This window comes from Tupaia chinensis, unplaced genomic scaffold (assembly GCF_000334495.1).
Source record: "Tupaia chinensis unplaced genomic scaffold, TupChi_1.0 Scaffold000195_1, whole genome shotgun sequence".
NCBI classification, from domain to species: domain Eukaryota; kingdom Metazoa; phylum Chordata; class Mammalia; order Scandentia; family Tupaiidae; genus Tupaia; species Tupaia belangeri.
In genome coordinates, this window is record NW_006159670.1 from 1,014,776 (window position 1) to 1,025,903 (window position 11,128).

Sequence of the window (11,128 nt, forward strand, 5' to 3'; positions counted from 1 at the left end):
GTTTCGAACTTGCGGGCACAGACGCCCGGCGCGAGTGCCACGGCCAGGCGGGAGACACCCGCGTGCCCCGGCCACCGCCACGCCGGCCGCCTCTGCCACCCAGGCTCTGGGACGTCCCGTCCGCCCCTCAGGACGCCCGGGTTAAGGGCACTGACGCCCCTTCTGCAGGCTGCAGCCCTCCTCGCTGCCCGTCCTAAGGGCTCCCTCTCTGGGCAGCCTGCGCCCGCCTTCCCCGTAGGGTGCTCGGGCCTGGGGACCTCCGCCGGCCTGGCCTGCCCCTGCCCGCCTGGGGCCCCTAACGCCCCGCCCCAGCCCGTGGCCCGTAATCGCGTCCTTGGGCTGTCACCGGGTCTCCCAACCGGCTCGGGTTTGTCTTTTCACCTCTAGTCGCGGCGCAGCGTGGCAGCCGAGGCCCTAAGTGTGCATGTGCAGGCCTAAACCCCGCAGGACGACCTGCCGCCTGCAGAGTTTCTCCTGCCCTGGTTCCTCTGTCCTGGCCTCCGCCGAGCCTCCATCCAGCTAGGCCTCTCGTTGGTTCTCAACTGCAGCAGGTGGCAGACTCCTGGCCGGCACAGGCTGTCGTCGAAGGGGGAGGGATGCTAGGAGACCTGGGGCTGCCACGGGTCCTACCAGCAGCAGACGCTGCACACACAGGCCTAGGAGTCCGGGGGAGGCCGGCGGTGCAGAACCGGCGCTGTCTGAAGGGCCCTGTCCGGGGGACCCACCTTTCAGGCAGCGCTGGATGACCCTGCCGATTTTCCTGGTAGCAGGTGTTCCTGCGTCGTGAATTACGTCCTCTGTAGTCTACTCCACCCCGCTACCCCCGTTTGCACCCACCAGGAGACAGGGAAAGTGAGGACCCCCCTCCCGTGGCCACGCTGCAGTCCCTTCTCTTCCATTCTCCCGTTGCCCAGCATGATTTAAGGCCCTGTGGGATCCAGCGCCTTACCGCCATGCCACCGCTGGCCCTGTACACTGGATCCCTGGGGATCATGAGCTCCTGGAGGGCAGGTCTGCCTGTTGTGTTCGGTTCTGTATTTCCAGCAGCTCAGACCGTGCCTGGCACTTCGTGGGTCCCGAGGACTAAAGTGATGGCTCCCTGGGTGCACCGGTCCCCCTCCCCGCCGCACGCTGTGGCCCACGGGTCCTCACAGCCGTGACAGGGAACCCCACCCGCCTCATCCTCACCAGGAGGGAAATGGGTGCCACGTGGCCTCACAACTAGCCAATGGGGAAGCCGGACTCTGGCCCTGGCTCGCCTGCGCCTGCCCTGCCCAGTGGCACACAGCTCCCAAGAAGACCGCTGGCGTCCTGACCCTCGGCCCAAGGGTGTGGCCTTACTTGGAGCCAGAGTCTTCACAGAGGTCATCGCGTGGCACGAGCCTGTTGGTGAGAACTTCAGCAGAGCATGACTGCGCTCCTCGTAAGGGGAATTCGGACACAGGTGTTCCCAGGGAAGACGACAGTCACCCCCCGGCCAGGAGGAGAGGCGGACGCGGGCTTCCCCAGGGCCCTGGGCCGCCAGCCTTGCTCACACCTTGCGTTGGGCTCCCAGCTTCCAGGGCCGTGAGGCAACCTCCGTTATTTAGACCGTCACTGTATGGCACTTGGCCACGGCAGCCCAGCACGCTGACTCAGCTGCCTAGAACAGCTGGATCTTGAGCTGTTATGTGTTGGTTTGCTACAGGGCTTGTGAGCCTGCCAGAGAGAGAGGAGTCACTCCCCAGGGGGATGGCCGTGTTGAAATCCGTTCTCCTCCATTCTCTGCTTGGGATTTGGGGAATGCACACGCACCCTGGGCGTGGTTTTCGAGCTACCAGGTCCAGGACTCAAACTGTGCAGCCGGCCACGTGGGATCCAGCACCCTGAGCTCCATGCCACCCGCTGGCTCCTGAATTTGGAGCTTTTAGCCAGTTGTACTCTGTATAATTTCCCACTGAGTACAGTACTTACTTACATCTGGATTTGGGGTTATTTTCAAGTAGTTGAAGTGATTCACAACTTGATAGTTTTATTTAAAAATTTTAAATTGAACTTTATTTTATGTATTTATTTTATTTTGACCAGAGAGGAACAGAGAAAAAGTGAGAAAGAAAGCTGCCAGGTCAGGGACTTGAACCGCCATCAACCTTGTGGGGAGTCCAGTGCCCTTACTACCACACCACCTCCTGGCATCTTACTTAATTTTTAAAAAAAAATTGACATCAGTACATGTGCTTGCCAGAGAGAGCAAGAGGAATAGTGAGAAAGCGCCCCCCAGTGGGGGACAGTCATGCTGCAGTCCCTTCTCCATCCTCCCCTCAGGACTTGGGCGTGTGTGCTCAGTGTGATTTTCAAGCTGCCAGGGCAGAACTTGAACTGTGCAGTTGGCCATGTGAAATCCAGTGCCTTAACCACTACACCACCTGCTGGTCCACAATATCCCCTTAAATATAAGATTGTTTTATTTTTATTTCATGAAAGAGAGAGAAGGGGAAACAGATACCTTGAACAGGGACTCGCCAAGCCACAATCCTTCCCCCAGCCTCCTAACCAGCGAAGACCATAGGTGTGCTGGGCACACTGGGTGAGTTCAGGGCGACCCTGGATCCCAACCCAGGCCTCCATGTGGCTCTAGCCTCCTGCAGCAGCTCTTTTGCTCCTGCACCACCATGGCTGGGCCTAAATGCTTTTAAGATAGGTATTCAAGGGGGACCAGCAGTTAGTGTAATGGCTATGTCACTGGACTCCCATGTAGTCTACTGCAGTTCGAGCCCCAGACCCAATGGCTTAAACTCCCGCCCGGTGCATGTGTGTGTGCGTGCGTGCCCAAGATCCTGAAAGGAGAAAGGAGGAGAAGGGATTGTGGTGTGGCCATCCCCCCTGGGGGTTATTTCTTGCTTTCTGTCTCTCTGGCTCTCTCTCTGTCTTTCTGGCGAGCCCACGCACCCTATAGTAAAAACCTCTCCGAAAAAAAGAAAAAAAAAAAGATAGGTATTCAAGGGAGCAGCAGATGGCATAGCAGTCATGTCGCTGGACTCCCACATGACTGATGGTGGTTTGAGTCCCAGACCTGGTGGCTTAAAATTCATACTGGATGCATGTTCATTTGTGCCCAAAATCTTGAGAGGAGAATGGAGAAGGGATTGCAGTGTGGCCATCACCCCAGGGGGTGATTTCTCACTTTCCCTCTCATTGTCTCTGTCTCTCTGTCTCTAAGTCAAATACCTCTACCAAAAAAAAAAAAAAAAAAAGACAGGCGTTCAAGTCAACCCCGTTTTCATCCGGACACCGACTGCTCGGAGCATCGGGGAGCATGATACACCAGGACTTCTCTCGCATAAAGAACCTCCTTCCCCTCCCAGTCTTCTCCTGACTTAGCTTCCGAATTCCATATTTCCTCTATCCTGCCACACACTGGTAAGCCATGGCGTGCGGAGCTCTGTCCCTGGATCCCGTCCCTGCTACATCCCAACTGCTCCACTCAGCTGTGTGACTCTGCTAAACCCGCTGCGCCCCTGCGCCCTCCTGCCCGAGGCAGGGATGACACGGCACCTGTTTCACAGAGTTCTCATGATCAAATGAGTAACCAGTTTGGGCCGGCTCCACGCCTGGGCCCTCAGACAGCTGCGTGCCACAGCATGGCCAACCGCACAGTTCGCGTCCCAGACCCAGTGCTGGAGAAATGGGCTGGGGGTGGCGGTGCCCAAAATCGCAAAGGGTGGGAGAAATGGAGAAGGGGTTGCGGTGTGACCTGTGACCGTGCCCCATGTGGACGCTCCTTTCTCTTCTGTTTCTCCCTCTGGTGAGTGCATGCACCCTCCAACAAAAGAGAAGAAAAAAACAAACAAACAAAAAAAAGACTTGCCATTTGTGAAGTCATTAGAAGAGTGCCTGACACAAAATAAGTGTTTATTAAAACAATTTAAAGGAGCCGGCAGATGGTGTAGCAGTTCTGTTGCTGGACTCCCACATGGCCGACGGCATTTCAAGTCCTGGACCCGGCGGCTGGAAAATCATGCCGGTGCATGTGCATGCGTGCCCAAGATTCCAGGAAGAGAATGAAGGGAAGGGATCATGGTGTGGCCTTCCCCCAGCGCGTGACTTCTCGCTTTCCCTCTCACTGTGTCTCTCTGTCTCTCTGGCAAGCGCAATTCTTGCCTTTGGGCAGTGGTAATCTGATGGCAGAATGTGGGAGCCTGGCTCATTGGGCCGTTGCTGCGAACCTTGGCCTTTTGCATGGCTGCATGAAGAGACGCCGAGGGGCAAAGGCCTGCCTTAGGACTCGGTCATTCATGTGCTCACACCGGCTGGGGATCCAGGTTGACCATGCTGAGGCTGGAAATCCGAAAGCTGAAATACTTCTGGTCCCAGGCATTCCAGAGAGGGATGCTCCACCTGTAGGCTAGGTGCCAGACAGACAGCCCCAAGAACCAGACAGACCAGGTCTCATCTGCAGACCGAGAAGGCTGGCCTGGAGCCGGTTGACATTGGCATTCCCAAGAAGGAAGTGGGGCCCACTTGCCATGCCTTCACGGGCTTTTCCTTGAGCGCTGGCTCTCCGGGAGCCGCTTCTTCAGGGGGAGATCATTTCTCAGCCGCTGGAAGTCAGCGCTTTTGTCCTGTGATCGATGTTAGAAAGGATAGAGCATCATTTGCAGGGACTCTCCCCTACCCTTGCCGGGTCCCCTGGCTGTTACGGAAGCTCGGCAGCCCACCTGCAGACTCGGCTGTCACGGACACCCTCCCCTCTGCTGCCAGAGGGGGTTCGTGGTGCTTTGTTACCAGACTGGAAAGGGGAAGGAACAAATATGAAATCCGGGTTTGCCAGACTAAAATATGGGCCCAAGTGTAATTTAAGAAAGAGTATTAAAAGAAATGAAATGGCGGGACCCGGAGATGGCATAATGGTTACATCTCTGGACTCCTGCATAGCTGACCATGGTTTGAGTCCAAGATCCGGTGGCTTAAAACTCATGCTGGGCGTGTGTGCGTGTGTGCCTAAGATCCCGAGAGGAGAATGGTGGAGACAGGATTGCAGCATAGTCATTCCCTGGGGCTGTTGTCTCACTTTCTCTCTCTCTCTCCCATGAGTAAACACCCTATAGCAAAAAATAAAATAAAATAAAATAAAATAAAATAAAATAAAATAAGATGTGAAAGCTACTGTGCTTCATTGAATACTTTTCGCATTGCATTCTGCCTGCCTCATCTGCCTTAGTCTTAAACGCGCTACTGAGAATATGGACAAAGCGTTTTGCTGTATTTCTCCAGTTATGCAAGACGAAATGAGAGTTTAGAAAACACTGCTCACAATGAAGGGTAAGCTCCCTGGGGTAGCCTGTGGTCTCGCAGAGAACTTTATTCTGACATGAAATGCTAAGGTGCCATTGCTGTCATGTAAACCCTAACCCTCTCACCACGAAATGTCCTTCACTTCACCCTCTTTCTCAACGGCACCTGTCCAGGGGACATACTAAAAGTAAGTCATCGGCAGGCTCTTTCTGTAGGTGCAAGGCCAGGCAGTCCAGTCCCAGGCAATCCCTGGGGTTTGGATCCCATCCTGGGGTGGCGCCGATTTCCTGACTCTGGAGTGGGTTCATCCTTAGAGAACAGTCCAGGCCCACCAGGAGGCGGGGAAGCCTCCAGTGTGGCATGCGATTTTGCTTTTCTTTCCATGTAAGAGAAAGACCAGGGACCAGCAGTTGACTTAATGGCTATGTCGCTGGACTCTCATGTAGTCAACCGTGATTCGAGTCCTGGACCCGGTGGCTTAAACTCATGCCGGGTGCGTGTGCGTGCATGCCCAAGATCCTGAGAGGAGAATGGAGGAGAAGGGATTGCGGCGTGGCCATCCTCCCTGGGGGGTGATTTCTCCTTTTCTGTCTCTCTTTCTCTCTCTGTCTTTCTGGTGAGTGCACGCGCCCTATAGCAAAAACCTCTCCTAAAAAGAGCGACCAGAGCAGTCGGACGGCCTGTGCACTTCTCTTTTTGACAAGACATCACGGAAATTTGGTTAGGCTGAATGAAGGAACTGACAAGTTGCAGTAGTTTTCTTTTACTACTTCCTTTTTAAAAATAATTATTTTATTTTATCTATTATTATAGGGCATATATATTCACCAGAGAGAGACACGGGGGGTGGAGGGTAAGGAGTGAAAAGGCAAGCCAAGTGTCCAGGTTCAAGACTCGAACCACAGTCAGCCATGTGGGAGCCCAGTGCCTTAACCACCATGCTGCTGGCTGGCCCCTTGTTGCTGTTTTTGTTTTTGGAGTTTTTAGCCATAGGGCACATGTGCTCACTGAAGAGAGTGATACAGAGACAGAGAAAGTGAGAAATAGCCCCCCAGGGGGGTGGCCATGCCACAATCCCTTCTCTTCCATTCTCCTCCTGGGATCTTGGGCATGCACACACATGTGCCCGGTGTGATTTTCAAGCCACTGAGTCCGGGATTCAAACCATAGTTGGCCATGTGGGAGTCCAGGGATGTAACCACTATGCCACATGCTGGCCCCTTTTGCTACTGTAACTGATGAGCCCAAACCTGGTGACTTCAAATGACACAAATTTGTCACTTCGTGCCCTCTACACTTGTCTCACTGGGCTCCAATCTGGATGCCGTCAGCAGGGCTCTGTTCTCCTCTGGGCTCAAGGGGACATGTGTGGTTTCGTGCTTCTGGGTCGCCGGCAGAATTCAGCCTCGTGGTTGTAGGGCTGAGGTCCCATTTCCTTCCTCGTCTTCGAGCCAGCCGTGCCCAGTGGAACCTGCCCTCTGCTGCCAGCCTCTCTCCCTCGGCCCCGTCTCATCCCTCTGACTCACTTTTCTCCCACTTCCGTCTTTTTTTTTTGTTTTTTCAGAATTACTTTATTTAACTTATTTATTTATTTATTTATTTTAATTTGACCAGAGAGGGATGGAATGAGAGAGAGAAAGTGAGAAAGCAAGTCGCCAGGTCTGGAACTCAAACCGTGGTCTGCCATGTGGAGTCCAACAACCCCAACCCACCATGCCACCTGCCCCCGCCCCCTTCTGCTGTTAAGGACTCACGTGTTGAGCTCGGGCACAACCAGATAACCCAGGATGATCTCCCATTTTAAGGCCTGTAACTTAATCACATCCTCAGAATCTCTCCAGCCATAGGGTAGCACGGTCTCAGGTCCTGGGTAGCAAGGCATGGCCATCTTTGGGTGAGGCGGGCGTTATTCTCCCAGTCAGCCTGCGTGGGGGTCCCATGATGAGCCTCAAGAATGGCAGCGTTGGGATGAGCCGGCTGTGTGGCCCCCTCCCTGACGTCACTGTGAGACTCTGAGGCCAGCACGGAGCGGTCCCCGGGGCGAGGCACCGCCTGCGGTGGGAGTCCCGCCTCGTCACTCAGTGCCTGGCCCTGGTGGAGGTGTCCTCGCCCTCCCGAGGTCTCGCCTTCCCAGCCTGTGAAGCGAGGATGGTGTTAGTTCCTGCTTCGTTGTTGGAATAAAGAGTTCTCTCGGAGTGCCGGAGAGGACCTAGCCGCCTGGAAGGACTCGGTCCACGCCGCAGACTTCCCTCATTCCTCGGTCCGAGGGTTTGTCACCTGGGAGGCTGAAGCAGTCCGGAAGCAAGGGCACGTCTCGGCGGTGGCTTGACAGGAGAGGGAGGAAGCAGCAGTGGCCCTCAGCAGCTGCCTCGCGGGTCATCGCTCTGTCTCCCTGCGGGGTCTAAGTGCAGACACGGGGTGCGGGTGCCGGGACCTTGGACCCTGGGGGTGAGGGAGCGCACTTGCCGAGGGAGGAAGTGGTGAAATAAATTGCTTATTTCCTCTTCTTGTCTAAGGCCCTGGGATGATCTGTGGCCAAAGCAAGTGGCCCCTCCAGACCTGCACAGACGTGGCCAAGGAACGACGTAAGAACACGTGTCAGGTCAGAAGGAGCCGCTGTCGCACGGCAGGCTGGTTTACCAGGTCCTCCTCACTTAGCGGTCTCCGGATGCTGTCTGTCTGTCGGCGGCCTCTGACTTTCAGCCTCTTTGGGATGCATTTGGCACACGCTCCCCCAGCTCTCGGGCATCAATCATGCTGTGACCACACTGGTCGGCTCAAGGACGTGTCTTGCTGGGAATCCATAAATAACTCTGGCTTTCTGGTGAGCTCTGCTGTGCAGGGAGGACAGGGTGGCCGGCCAAGTAGCAAGTGGCTGCTCTGCCTCCTGTGTGGTCTCTAAAACTGAGGCCAGCAGAGATTTATATCTAGGTCATACGGGAGGACTAGGGGCAAGGTCTAGGGGGTTGGGTGTGATCTTTGAAAAATTCTTTTATGTTAACTTTTATTATTTATTTATTATTTTAACTTGAACAGAGAGGGTTAGAGAGAGGGAGAGAGAGAAAATGAGAAAGCAAGCCACCAGGTCCAGGACTCAAACCATGGCCAGCCATGTGGGAGTCCAGCGCCCTTAACCGCCACTCCACCTGCTGGCCCTATGATGTTTTTTTTTTTTTTAACATCTTGATTCTAACAGCTCTATCTGTCCACCACCCTGCTCAAGTGAGCATTCATTGGTTGGAGAAAGTCCAGGTCGTGGCTCCACCGTCAGTTCCAACTCTGTGTGTGTCGTAACCTGCTCAGCGCAGTTTCCCGAAAGTCACAGTGAGCCTCCCAGTGGCTGCTCTTGCTGGCCTGTTCTCACACATGCCGTCTGGATTTGGGAACCTCACACTCAGAACAGAACTTCTCATTCTGCCCAGCAGGGCCTGGACGGCGTTGCACAGTGTCCCTGGCCTACCTCGCAAGTGTGTTGGGGGTACTTATGACTCAGCACGTTGGCACGCGACATGCTGTAAAGGGGAAATCGCCATCCCTGGGACCTCTGAGGATGCTATTACTTACAGCTGTGCCTTTATTATTTATTTATTTATTTAGAATTATTGTATTTGACTCTATTTTATTTATTTTTAGTTTGACCAGAGAGGGACAGAGTGAAAGGAAGAGAGAGAAGGAAAGTGAGGAAGCAAGCCATCAGGTCTAGGACTCAAACCACAGTCAGCCATGTGGGGGGTCCTGCGCCCTTAACCACCCACCACGCCACCTGCCAGCTCCTGTCTATTTATTTTAAAAATTAATTTATTATTATTATAGATTTTTGCTAAAGGGTGCATGCACTCACTGAATAGACAGAGACAGAAAGAGAAAAAGAAATCGAGACCAGCAGTTAGCGTAATGGCTATGTCGCTGGACTCCCCTGTAGTTGACCATGGTTCGTCTCCCGGACCTGGTGGCTTAAACTCCCGCTGGGCGCATGTGCGTGCGTGCCCAAGATCCCGCGAGGAGAATGGAGGAGAAGGGATTGCGGCGTGACCATCCCCCCTGGGGGGTGATTTCTCGCTTTCTCTATCTTTGTCTGTCTCTGTCTGTCTGGTGAGTGCACGCGCCCTATAGCGAAAACCTCTCCCCCTCCCCCCCAAAAAAAAGAAAGAAAAGAAAAGAAAGCTAGAGAAAGGACAAAGACGCAGAAGCCGAAATGCAGGTGAACACAGACAAGCTGTGCTGCTTAGTCATGCTGAGATTCTTTATTCGTGTATTTACCAGGCACAGTGAACTGTGGGCAAGCTTTCAAGGATGTGGTTGAAGTTCTGTAGTTAGAGATAAGGATTTGAGTGTATATGTTTTTCCGCCTTGTTGCTATCATGTGTGATTCTGTTATGCGTCATAGGTCAGGCCAGATTACATATCTGGAAATGTGTTATTCCTCTGCAACTCTGAGGAAGGCTGTCTGAGTATGCATCAAAGGGGGTAACGTGTAAACAGGCATCGCATGACACAGCCAGGGTCAGGATGTTTCCCATGCCTCGCAGATTTTTCCACAGAGCCACTGGCATCTAAGGCATGTGTCAGCCGGCTCCAGTGAATAATTAATGAGTAGTTCTGATAACTGCCTCCTGCTGCTCGGATGCATACTCTCACACATCAGTGCTGCTTTTGTCAAGTATAAAATAGATTCCAGGGGGACCCAGCATTAGCGCATTAGCGTAATGGCTATGTCGCAGGATTCCCACATGGTCAACCGCGGTTCTCGTCCCAGACCCGGTGGCTTAGAACTCACACCAAGTGCGTGTGCGTGCGTGCCCAAGATCCCGAGAGGAGAATGGAGGAGAAGGAATTGTGGCGTAACCATCCCCCCAGGGGGTGATTTCTCGCTTTCTGTCTCTCTGTCTCTCTCTGTCTGTCTGGCAAGCTCACACTCCCTATAGCAAAAACCTCTCAAAAAAAAAAAAAATAGATTCCAGGGGACCAGCAGATGGTGTAGTGGTTACATCACTGGACTCCCATATAGTTGACTGTGGTTCAAGTCCTGGACCCAGCAACTTAAAACTCACATTTGGGGGACCAGCAGTTGGCGTAATGGCTATGTCGCTGGACTCCCACGTAGTCGACCACGGTTTGCGTCCCGAACCGGGTGGCTTAAAACTCACGCCGGGTGCGTGTGTGTGCGTGCCCAAGATCCCGAGCGGACAATGGAGGAGAAGGGATTGCGGCGTGGCCATCCCCCTTGGGGAGTGATTTCTCACTTTCTCTCTGTCTGTCTGTCTGTCTGGCGAGCACACACGCACTATAGCAAAAACCTCTCAAAAAAATAAAATAAAATAAAAAACCTCACACTTGGTGTGTGTGTGTTCATGTCCAAAATTCTGAGAAAAGAATGGAGGAGAAGGGATTGCTGCATGGCCATCCTCCCTGGGGGGTGAATTCTCACTTTCTGTTTCTGCATCTTTCTGGTGAGTGTACTCACCCTATAGCAAAAATCTCTCTTGGAAAAAAAAAAAATCCAGAATGTACTCCTCCATGCTTCATAGCCCTCTCACTATTATTGAACCTAATCAGATTTAATTTGTGAAATGTTTTACACTTGTTTAAAGAAGGCAATGAATAGCAGTATTTAATATTTATGTATTCGTTCATTTAACAGTTATTTTTTAAGGAATTATTTTTTTTTATTTTTTTATTTATTTATTTTTATTTGACCAGAGTGAGAAAGAGTGAGAGAGAGAGAGAGAGAGTTAAACTGATAAAGCAAGCCACCAGGTCCAGAATTTGAACTGCAGTCAGCCATGTGGGAGCCCAGCACCCTTAACCACCATGCCACCTGCCACCCCCAATTTTTTTTTTTTTTTAGAGTTTT